Raw genomic sequence first — 12,951 nt, forward strand, 5'->3', positions numbered from 1 at the left:
TTCGAGCATGGCCATGCATTTCAGTTACAACTCCTCGAGTGGCCCTGAGAAATGACTAAACCTAATAAAGGTTGGATATTTTCTTCAACTCGAATCCTGCAGATACAAGCACAGTATGAAATGACCCAGTAAAAATCTGCTTAGCCTCCTTTTACGGTCGACCATGAGAAAGAAACCAAAGTCACCCAAAAACTGCCTTGATCTCAAGAGACAGTCGATAGTCAAAAGAATCGACTCTAGGAACACAATGGACGTCCAATCCACAACCTGGCACCGAATATTTTTAAACATTTAGGACTCCATTACGTTGTCACAATGTCCTACGAGGTATCGTTATAACTCGCATCTGTGATCGATCAGCCAACCGTTTGACTTATGGCTCGTTGAACCAACCATCAATTAACTTCACAATATAATAGCCAGAGGTATCAGCGCATGTAGGCGATTACGGACAAAAACAAATATAATGTAATTCAGTTCACTTTGTGGCGTTCAATGTTGTCGTACAATCCACATGAAAAACAAAATATGAAAATAATACGATGAAGTTATAAATAGCATTTGAAAAGGAAAATGTATCGAATCCATAATCAACTTCTACAACTCAGGAACACGTTTAATTTCCATGGAAATAACGTGCCCTTCATGCTTATCATATTTCAATGGTTTAGTGAGAGGATCCGCGATGTTGTCATCCAAAACAATCTTGTCAATCACTATCTCCTCTTGCTCCACGTAATCACGGATCAGGTGAGCCTCCGATGTACATGTCTAGACTTGTTGCTAGACTTAGGCTCCTTGGCCTGGAAGATGGCACCTTTATTGTCACAATAGATGGTGATTGGGTCATTCGAACTAGGAACTATGGTTAGTCCTTGTAAGAATTAACGCATCCATATAGCTTCCTTTGCTGCTTCTGAAGCGGCATAGTACTCGGATTCAGTAGTAAAATATGCTACAACTTCCTGTTTAGAACTTTTCCAGCTGACCGCAACACCATTAAGAGTAAAGACGAATCCAGACTGAGATTTCGAATCATCTCGATCCGTTTGGAAGCTAGCATCTGCGTAACCGATTGCACATAGCTTAGTATCTCCTCCATAAGTCAATGCCCAATCCTTAGTTCTCCGTAGGTACTTAAGGATGTTTTTAATAGCCATCTAGTGTGTTTCACCTGGATTGCGTTGGTACCGACTCGTCATACTCAATGCATATGCCACGTCTGGACGTGTGCATATCATGGCATACATGATTGATCCTATGGCTGATGCATAAGGAACACGACTCATGCGTTCGACCCCTTTTGGTGTTGTGGGTGACTGAGACTTGCTCAAATGCATCCCAGAAGTCATTGGAAGGTTCCCCTTCTTGGAGTTGGTCATGTTGAACCTTTCAAGAATCTTATCTAAATAAGACTCATGACTCAGTGATAACATCCGTCGTGATCTATCTCGATAGATACGGATTCCCAATATTCGTTGTGCCTCACCTAGATCTTTCATCTCGAAATGGTTCTTCAACCATCCTTTTACCGAAGATAAGAGAGGAATGTCATTCCCAATCAAGAGTATGTCATCGACATACAATATCATGAAAACAATCTTGCTCCCACTCGACTTGACATATAAGCATGGTTCCTCGACCGATCGAGTGAAACCATACTCTTTTATCACTTGGCCGAAACGATGATTCCAACTCCGAGAAGCTTGCTTAAGTCCATAAATGGAACGTTTAAGCTTGCACACTTTCTTAGGATTTTCAGGATCTGTGAAACCTTCGGGTTGTACCATGTACAATTCCTCCTCCAAATAACCGTTTAAGAAGGTGGTTTTCACATCCATCTGCCAAATTTTATAGTCATGAAAAGCGGCAATCGCTAAGATTATCCGAATGGAACGCAGCATAACTACGGGTGCAAAAATTTCATCATAATGCAATCCGTGCACTTGAGTGAAACCTTTTGCCACTAGTCGTGCCTTATAGGTATCTGGTTGCCCGTCTACAGAATGCTTTATTTTGTAAAGCCATTTGCACCAAAGAGGTCGTACCTTGTTAGGTAAATCAACAAGATCCTATACGTCATTCTCATACATGGAGTCCATCTCGGATTGCATGGCTTCAAGCCATAGCTTAGAGTCGGAACAGGTCATGGCACCTTTATAGGTAGCGGGTTCATTACTCTCTAGGAGCAAAACGTCATTTTCCTCGACCATACCAATGTTTCTGTCTGGAGGATTAGAGACTCTACCCGACCTCCTAGGTTCCTGAGGAATATTAACCGTATCATTAGTTGAAGGAACATCTTCCTCCATCTGTTCCTCGGTTGTTGGTTCTTGAATCTCCGACAGCTCGAAGGTTCTATTACTTAACTTGTTCTCGAGAAATTCTTTCTCTAAGAACTTTGCACTAGCCGCAACAAAAACTCGTTGTTCGGTAGGCGAATAGAAGTAATGACCAAACATTCCTTTTGGATAACCAATAAAGTATGTCTTGACCGATCGTGGGCCGAGCTTATCCTAGTGTCTCCACTTGACATAAGCCTCGCAGCCCCAAACCCGAATAAAGGACAAGTTAGGGACCGTTCCCTTCCATATCTCATACGGAGTCTTGTCGACAACTTTAGACGGACTTCGGTTAAGTATAAGAGCCGCTGGCAAAAGAGCAAAACCCCATAATGAATCAGGCACTACCGTGTGACTCATCATGGATCGAACCATATCAAGTAGTGTTCGATTTCTCTGTTCGGACACACCATTTAATATAGGTGTTCCAGGTGGAGTTAACTGTAAAACTATTCCACAGTCTTTAAGGTGTTGATCAAACTCATTTGAAAGATATTCGCCACCACGATCGGAACAGAGTGCTTTAACCTTTCTTCCCAGTTGGTTCTCAAGCTTATTCTGGTATTCCTTGAATTTTTCAAATGACTCACTTTTATGCTTCATTAAGTAGACATATCCGTATCTACTCAAATCATCCGTGAAAGTGATAAAATATCTATAGCCGTCTCTTGCGGTGATTAACATAGGTCCACATACATCAGTATGTATGAGTCCTAATAGGTCATTAGCGCGCATTCCAACACCTTTGAAGGAAATTCGAGTCATTTTGCCGAAAAGACATGATTCACACGTGCCAAATGATGAGAAATCAAATGTGGGGATAGTCCCATTCTCAATGAGTTTCTTTACACGTTTTTCATTTATGTGTCCCATTCGACAATGCCAAAGATAAGTTTGATCTTTGTCACCAACCTTTAATCCCCCTAAAACTAAAAGAATAAGAAAACACCAACTTTTTCCCGCTCAAACACTACTACAAATCCAGGCAAATACAACGCCCCTTTAACAACGATTATTCACGAAAATCACAATAGACGTTGTAGAATGTATGGCGCGAATTTTACTAAAATCAATTACAACGGGTATGGTTATAAAAACCGTTGTTATTAGTTTTAACAACGGGTCACACATGCACAACCGTTGTTAATAATTTGGCGCAAAATTGGCGCAAAGTTAGTGAAAAGTAATCACAACGGTTATTTTTGAAACCCGTTGTTAAAACTTATTTAACAACGGGTGTTTTTTACAACCGTTGTTAAAACTTTTTTCACAACAGTTGTTGTTTAATAACCGTTGTCAATACCTTCCATACTATAAACCACACAAACAAAAGTCTGCTGCAGCCACAAAACACAACCCTTAATACACAAACACAAACACAGCAGACAAACAAATACAAAACACATACACACTCTCTTTCTCTCTTTCTCTATTTCTCTCTTTCTCATCGTCGCTTTATCTTCTCGCCGTCACTGTGATTTCATCGTCTATTACGTTCTGTATTTATCAGGTAAATCTCGCCGTCACTGTTAGTTTCATCGTCATTATTTTCTTTTTCTATTTATTTCTTTTGCATGTATGTGTTTTTATCGACCATTATGTTATTTGTTTAAGTATTGTTCGCATAATTAGTTACTAAAACAATGAAGAAGCAAGATGAAGAAGATAAACATAATTAATATATATATATATATATATTTATAAATACATAAATTAAAAAAAAAATTACATATGTAAAAATGCAATTCTTATATTTTCATGGAGGATCTTATTGTGCTCTATCGTATCCGTCCTCTCCTCCTTGGCTATTTGGAGGTTCCGTTCAGCAGTTGCTATATCGTCATATAGCCGCAATCGCCGCTTTGCTCCGTCAAGCCATTTTCTTTGGCGTGCTTCAGTGCGGATCGAGCTTCCGCAAGGTAGCTCCTGAAACTTTCTTCAATATGGAGGAACCGGCGGATGAAGTTGTTGTTGTTCTCGATCATGGTAAGAGTCTTTAGGATGAAATCATTCATTTTGTTAGAGTTTTTTGAGTTTGATTTGAAAGATTAAGTAGAGTTTGTTTTAACAGTTAGAGTTTGGAGATGAATATATGAGATAATGGAAATGTTAGTTGAGATATGCAATGTATTTATACTAAGCAATGTGTGGGTTGAGTTAATTGCTTTTTAATTAATATATATGTTAGGAAGTTGTGCCATAATAATCATCATCATATCTCTCAATAATGCTGCTTCAAATCCTATTACTAACCCTTCTCATTCCATATTATCCGTTCATATGTACAGTGATGTCAGTAATAATGCATGCATCGGAATTCTAACAGGCCGTAATTATGCATGCATCTAGTAATATTTAATTTAATTTTTTTTTATTTTTTAAGAACAAACAACAACGGTTATTGCGAAACAACCCATTGTCTTTAGTTATAACAACGGTTTTGTATATTACAATCCGTTGTTATAACTTTCCCCCCAAAATTGAGTCACACTTTCCACAACGGGTTTTTATACATAAAACCGTTGTTAATAGTTTTAACAACGGTTTCGTTAAGTAAACCAACCGTTGTTAAAACCTTCTACAACGGACGCTTTAACAACGTCCGCTTTTTTATATAACAACGGTTTTTGATCGTTGTTATAGCCTGTATCTGTAGTAGTGAAATGATCATACTTATAAGTCGGCCGTTTTTTACATATTACTATGTTGGGCTTAGTATACGCTGTCAAATAATCTATAACATATACAAGTCCACTAAAATCTATAACATTAGTACGCTGTCAAATAATCCTAAAATGAGTAATATATCATAGAGGAATGTATATACAGCAAATAAGTATAACAATATCAATTAAAATATGCACTAAAAATATCAAAATTTTACATATATTTGTAATAAAAATATACAGCAAAACTATTCCTAATTATACAGCAAAATGATTCCTAATTATACTACTCAATAAAATTTTACATATCTTTGTAAAAATACATTCCTAATTATACTACTTAATAAAATCTTTCAATATACCCCTAACAACCTCTCAATAGTTAAGATCTTTTGATGAATCAGAGATGGTAGCATAAACATGTCATACAAAATATATTGAGATGGTAGCATAAATATGTCATAAATATCGTTCTTTAGCTCTCAAATACCGTGCTTTAGCACAGGATCTCGACTAGTTTCTTATTATTCACATGTAATATATCTGTGGCTTGATCTAAGATATAAATTCCATTCATGGAAACTGCTTTGCCATAGACCATTTCATTAAAAGAGAAAATACAGCTATTGTCCTTTATTGAAAATGAAAAACCGTCTTTATCAAGTACGACAACAGAAATAATATTCTTAGATAAACTGGGTACATAGTAACAGTTATATAAATATAACTCAAAACCACTCGGGAGCTGGATTACGTATGTTTCCATTGAGACTGCAGCAACTCTTGCTCCATTCCCGACTCGCAGGTCCACATCATCCTTTGCGAGGGGTGTGATGTTTTTTAGGCCCTGCAAATGATTACACAGATGAGAACCACAACCAGTATCAAGTACCTAAGTTCCGAAACTTACATGGTTAATCTCAATCATATGAATATAAGATGACATACCAACAGGAGTGACACGGCCTGCTTTTATGTCCTCACGGTACACGGGACAGTTCCTCCTCCAATGCCCAGTCTTGTGACAATGGTGGCACTCAACATCACCGCCCTTGCTCTGCCTTGTGAGCCACTAGTCTCACCAGGCCCACTCTTACCGTTTCCTGACTTCTTAAACTTTGGCTTTCCTACAGTTAGGTCGCCGTGAGCTTTGCCCTTACCCTTATTCTTGTTGGAAATCATGAGAACATCTTGCTTCATGCTCCCACTCAATTTCATATCCTTCTCGGTCTGTACGAGAAGTGAGTGCAGCTCATGAGGACTTTTCTTCATGTCATTCATGTAGTAATTTGCCCTAAAAAAGGCAAAACCATCATGAAGTGAATGAAGCATACGGTCAATGACTATGCTCTCACTAATTTTGCCATCAAGTGCCTCCAGTTTCTCGACATTCTCAATCATGTCAAGAATGTGTGGGCTAACCGGTTGGCCCTTCTGGAGTTTCGCCTCAAAGAAGCGACAGGTATGCTCATAAGTAACGATTCTCGGTGCTTTTGGGAACTCATTAGTGAGCATGGTGAAAATCTTGTTTGCACCTTAGGCAATGAAGCGTCTTTGCAAATTGGTTTCCATTGCAAAAATGAGTACGTTCTTTATCGCACCCGCTTCCATGACGAAGTCACTATAAGCAAGTGACTCGTTAGCTCTTGCATTGGGGCCTGGGTTTGGCGGTATTGGCTCAGTCAAGTACTTGAGCTTACCGTCAGCAATGGCAGCATTCCGTAATGATGCCTCCCAGTCCACAAAGTTAGACTCGTCATTCTTCAGTCGTGTGGACTGATTCATGTGGTCCATGAAAGTTTTGAGCCAGGACTCGCGTGCAAGTGTGGCACTTGGCATAGGGATATCATTATTTTCAGCCATTTGTTGTAAGCAGTATTATCAATATAAAACGAATTCTACGCTGCGAAAAGAAGAAGAAAAACATAATAAGCATACTCATCGTTATGATTTAAGTCTAATGCAAAACTGTTATAATGCGAAGACTCAAGCATTTATACAATTGACCTCCCTCAAGAATTATATAAATGATCCCAAGACTCAATTATCTGTAAATTGATAAGCTAACCTCTTGGCTAATTCTACTTTTAGAATTCTTGGTTGATAAATTTCTGTAAATTCTATCTTTAGTCCATCATAATCACGAGAAACTCTTCGGATTATAATGTTGAGGTAAAATAAGTCAACACAAACTACTTACCCAACGTAGAAGGGGTCATATGGAGAGTAAGGTCCTATATGCCTACCGACGAAGAAGGGATTCACAGTTGTTTGGCCTATAAAGACTAGTCTCAATTTTAGAGGAAGATCCCATCAATTTTATTTTAATTCATTTTAAGTGAACTAATATCTAGCATGCGAGAATGAATAAACTAAGATGATGGCTTAAAATAGTGTGACATCTTTATGTCCATGATAACTAACATTCAAGCTATATAAGTCAATTTTCATGCATTTAAGTAGGTGGTTTGGTTTAGGCGGAATATGATGCACTAATTATCATGCGAAGAAAAGCAACAAGAATGGAAAAACGTAAAACTAAAATAAAGTCCTAGTGTGGCCTATCTACCAAAATGAACATAAATACAACTTTTGAATCCTTCCTAGGACCCGAGAAGCTTGTCTTGATGTTCCATCTTGGTCCATGTAGCGGGAGTGAGCAATCCAATCTCCATCTTTAGTCTTCTCAAAATTACAATTAATAAATTACAAAATAAACCTATTTACATTCTAATTTCAAAAACATAATACTAAAGAAAACCAAAGGAGATTCGAGATCTCAAAATTACATCAAGATTATGTTCCCATTATTATGAAAACATAATCAACTAAGGCCACACTAGGTAATACAAAATTACAACCAATTGCAAAAATACGTAAATAAACCATTCAACAATTCATACAACTAAATAAAATGCATCAACTATAAATTAATCATTCAAGACATAATTCCTTAATTATGTAAAGTAATTTATCCAAACCACCTATTTTAAAATGATCAAAATTATGTGACAATTCCTCAATTACTCACAATAATTCCAATCTTAATACACATTAACTTGTAATATGAATTAATCCAACATCATTTTAAACCACTTTAAAATAATTGGGTATCTAAAATTTGTGAACTTTTTCACAACAAACAATCATACATTATAGAAATAATGTATAATAATAATTGGGCAAAACACAAAAAAAAAACAATTTTTTTTTATTTCTCTCGGCTGCTCTCGGATTCTGCCCAAAAATTTCGAAAAAAAAAAAAACAGTTTTTTTTTCTTGTTCGAAAACAACCCCTTTTAGATGAACAAATTTGTTTAATATTGCTACGATAACAAGATTGGCATAATCATCAAAGTTTAATTTAAACATAGATCCAAACTAGATGATTCAATTTAACCTCTTAAAATGAATATCTAAATTATGATTAAATCGATTATCTGAATATTTGATTCATCACAATTGATTTGAACATTATTAAATTAATGAATCATGATTCTTAAACAACAATTTAACATCATGTATGCCAAAACTATATAGCAAAAACAAATGAACATCATCTATCAAAACGATTTCCATTTACATTTCAATTTAATTTTTATTAAATCAAAACATTTACAAATTTATCATATTATCATCTTAACATATTAAAACAACAATATCAATAAATCAAAATGGAAACAAAACATCAAAAACAAAAAAAAAAACTCTCGGCAAAAAAAAAAATGCTACGGCCGAAAAAAAAAATTTTCGTTTTTTTTTCTTCGTATCAATCCATTTATGAAAATCATATAAAATAATTTCGTGGCCTATGCTCTGATACCACTTGTGGGAAATATCGGTATATTTCACCAAGAAAATACGGATTATAACGAAATTATGAAATATGAAATGACGAGTCATAAACGAATTGCATAAACAAAAGAATAGAGATTAGAATTAACCTTCGGTCCTAGCAATTTGGCCTAAGAATAAATATCGAGATCGATATTCTCCTAATCGTTGCACCCAAAATGGTTCGAGAAAATGTCTTTTCTTGCTAGAAAGAGAACCCTAATTCCTAAATTATTTTTAGGGTTTTTGTGATGAGAGAATTAGGTCAAAAACAAGTGAGAAAAATGATTCCCCTCTCTCCCCTTTTAACCGTCCAAAGGAGGAAAAAAAGGAGAGGAAGATTTTCTTCTTTTTTTTTCCTTTAAACCGTGATTCACCAAAAATAAGGAGAAAATCTTCTTATTTTTGGTAGTTATCATATTGTATAAAATGTGTATAATTATCAATTGTCATTTATGTCGTCACGTATTAATAAGTCCACACACAACAGTTTATAGTCGATTTATTAATACCGGTCTGTCATCATTTATTATGATAATTTCGTATAATATATACATTTAACTATAAATATCGCATATTTATAATTTGCTAATTAAATATAACCGTTTACGTTTAATTACGAATTAACATCTTAATTCGTTTAAGCTAACATTATATACATTAATTAAATATAACAGTTTATATTCAATTTACGAATTAACAATTAATTCATCTCAGCTGATATTATTTAATTGTATTAAATAATCGTCTCATCATCACATTGACTAACTTTTTAGTCAAATACGTGGACTAACCTTTTAGTCATAAAAGGCATCAATGTGATTATATTTTCACACAATTACATCTCTCAAACACATCCTTTAGGTGTGACTTTTAGGGACCAGTTGATCACCGCCATCAGTATGATAATAACGTCAAACTTCTAGCAAGCCAACCGTTATTAGTAAATGTTAATCAACTGATAAAATACTAAGTATACCCTGTGAACCTATAAGAGATTTATACACGTTATCACACTAACTGTGGAGGACACTAACTCCAACAGAATTGTGCGCTGAAAAGTACTCGATCGAGTACTGTCTTGTTCGATCGAGTCCTTTTTCTACTAGATCGGATGGTGCCTTTTTGATAAGTGTTCGATCGAGTACCTAAATTCTTCGATCGAGAGGTTTTAGCTTGGATTTGTTCGATCTAGTGATATAAAGTTGCTCGATCGAGTGACTAGCTTATAAACTCGGGATTTTTATTCCGTGTTAGGTTTCTTTTATGTTAATAATCACTTCTCTATATAAAGGAAGTCGGGATTAGGTTAAAAACATCTTATCATACTGTTTTACTCTTAATCACTGTTTTCTCTCTTAATCTCTGCTGCTACCTTGTTCTTATTGTCGGATTCGCTCTTTTGTAATCTTTCTTTATTCTTAACATCAATCTAATCTTTGTTTCTCTACTTTAATTCCTTGTTCTTTAATTCTTACTTTATTGTTATCATTATTAGTATATGCTTCTTCCTTATAATCTCTTTACTATGTATTCCCTTAGCATATTCATGATTATTGTTGTTGTTATTAATTTCAAAAGCATGAGTAGCTAAACCTTTCTTATGTTAGGATTAGGGGAGCCATGGTGGTAATGTGACGATGTTGTGAATAGGCTAGACAATTAATTGTGAGAACCTGTGACCATTGCAATATAACTGTAACATGTTTAGTTGAGTGCACGCTTCTAAACGACTTTAATCTGGTTAAATTCGCTCCTAGATCAGATGATTGGAATGAACAGACCTGCTATGAACAATAGACTACCCTAATGAGGACGGAAGTTAAGTTAGTTGTAATCTAGGGTGGATAGCAGACCGGAAGGACCTTTCCCTTGCCCTTCTCACAGTAGATTGTCTAGACTATTTAAGACTGAGTTAGTGAACTGCCATGGTGAACCGAAATCCTGACATATCTCTCCTTATCTGATCAATCTTAGCTTTTTCTTACTTTTATCGCTCTTGTCTTTATATCTCTTGCCTTACACCTTCAGTAGTTTAGAAAACCAATTTTAAAACCCCCAATTATGATCCAACAGACGTAGTTACGAGATAGATACTTTAGCCTCCCTGTGGAGATCGTTCCAACTTACCGCTGACTTCTGTTAGTAGTATTAGGTATTTATTTTTGGCACATAACGACCGTATCAAATTTTGGCGTCGTTGCCGGGGAGGCAACTATTTTATCCGCTTGTTCTATTTTTGTCTGTCTTTCGCCTCAAGAAATTTATTCATTGAGGCAGTTTTATCTTTTTCCTTTAGTGTTGTTTTGATAGGTCCCACGGGTCCTACCTAGACAGGATTTTAGGGGAAAGATTATCAAAGGGAAGGCTTGAGTACCTTTGATTCTTCTGCAAAGATGTCTAGCGTCTCCAGAATTATAGCACAGTTTGAAGCTCAGAATGCAAGATCTGACCAGCTGGAGAGTAGACGATCTTGGGGTAGTTCGCCTCAGTTCCATACTGTAATACCCGCCCTTTTAGAGACCCTTTGACCAGCATTGGCTGACCATGGGAGCGGGAGTAGTCTTAGAAAAGTGTGCCAAAACCATCTTGGGCTGCGTGTTAAGAGTGGTACTCGATAGAGTAGAGGCTACTCGATCGAGTAGCTAGGTCACTCGATCGAGTAGGGGGCCACTCGATCGAGTATGTTGGGTACTCGATCGAGTACCTGGTTTTCAGCGAGGGTTTTATATCGCGTTTTGTTAAATCCGCAAATCACTTCCGCCACTTTCCTCCTATCCTTCAGTCGCCTCTTTCCCTTCCCTTCACCTCAAAACCTCCATGGAAGCCTTTTTGAAGATCCTTGAACCTTAGGAGGACTCACTTGTGTCGGGTAGCGGTCTCTTGCTGAGCTTTTCCCCTAATAGGTATGTCATAATCATCATCCGTGTCCTTGTTCTTTTAGTTAGGGTTTGCCTGTTAGTAATAGATGATGGTATTCTGGTTATAGGCGTTGCTTGGTCGCTGGACATATTATCTGTCGGCATGGATTGGTTGCGGTGGCTTAAAGGTAGGTTCGCCTACTCAGTTTCTGTAGATGGTCTAGCGTGTCAGTGTTGTGATTGTTTGGTGTTTGCTTAGTATCGTAATTGTATGGCAACGATTGTGATGGCGATTGTGGTTGTTGTCTCTGGTTCTCGAGATGCGTCTCGGCTGAGTGGGGTCACTTGCGGGAGTGGCTTCACGCCCTAGTTTCGCCCTCCGTGGAACCCGCCACGGGAAGGGATGTGCACATTAATGGACAGGGTTATCGCTCGGTATGACGAGCGGGGATTTGGTGGGTACGGCTGCGGTCCCCCATCGGGGGATCGGGTCCAAAGGGATGATCGATGATGTGGTTGGTTGAATTACCGTGATTGTGTTGAGATTAGTAGCATTGTATTGTGTTGATAATTGTAGTTGCCGTTGTCGTGTCTTATCTCGCATCGACCTTGTGTGGTTGTTTGTTTGTTATGTGTCTGCCGTGATCCCTTATGGTGAGCAGTTGGTCTTAGCAGGTGTTGGTGATGTTGATAGCTGGAGTCCGGGCAGGGATGAGTTCTCACGAGATACGATGGTCATAGCGAGTAGTCTTTGAGTTGTATCTTTATGTCGTTTATTGGTTTAAATCGCTTGTAATATAACTTAATAGTTCTTTTATTGACATTTGATTATTACTAACCTCGGGCAACCGGGATGGTAACGTCCTTATATCCTAAGGAAGGCCTAGTTAAGGCTCCTCTGAATATGGGAGTGTTACAAAGTGGTATTAGAGCGACGATTTTGGAACCTGTAACAAATGAACATAATGAACGTAGGGAGTCTAATAAAATGAACCTGGTGTATGTGTAATGGGAGCCCCAGCTGATGCTAGATTTTGGGTGAGTAGGCGCCCTCATTTCAAAATCTTGGCCCCGTGACACTTAAGCCAGTCGCATGGTATGGGAATGTGGAGTCCGTGTGTCTATGTGTGATATGTATGTTAATTGTGCCGGAGCTACCTCCGGTTAAGTCTTTGTTGGAATTAATAGAGGTGTGTTAGTGATATATTAGGCCGTGTATGGTAATTGTTGATGAGATTATTGAAGTTC

Source organism: Silene latifolia, chromosome 9, assembly GCF_048544455.1.
Source record: "Silene latifolia isolate original U9 population chromosome 9, ASM4854445v1, whole genome shotgun sequence".
In the NCBI taxonomy this organism is placed as follows: Eukaryota; Viridiplantae; Streptophyta; class Magnoliopsida; order Caryophyllales; family Caryophyllaceae; genus Silene; species Silene latifolia.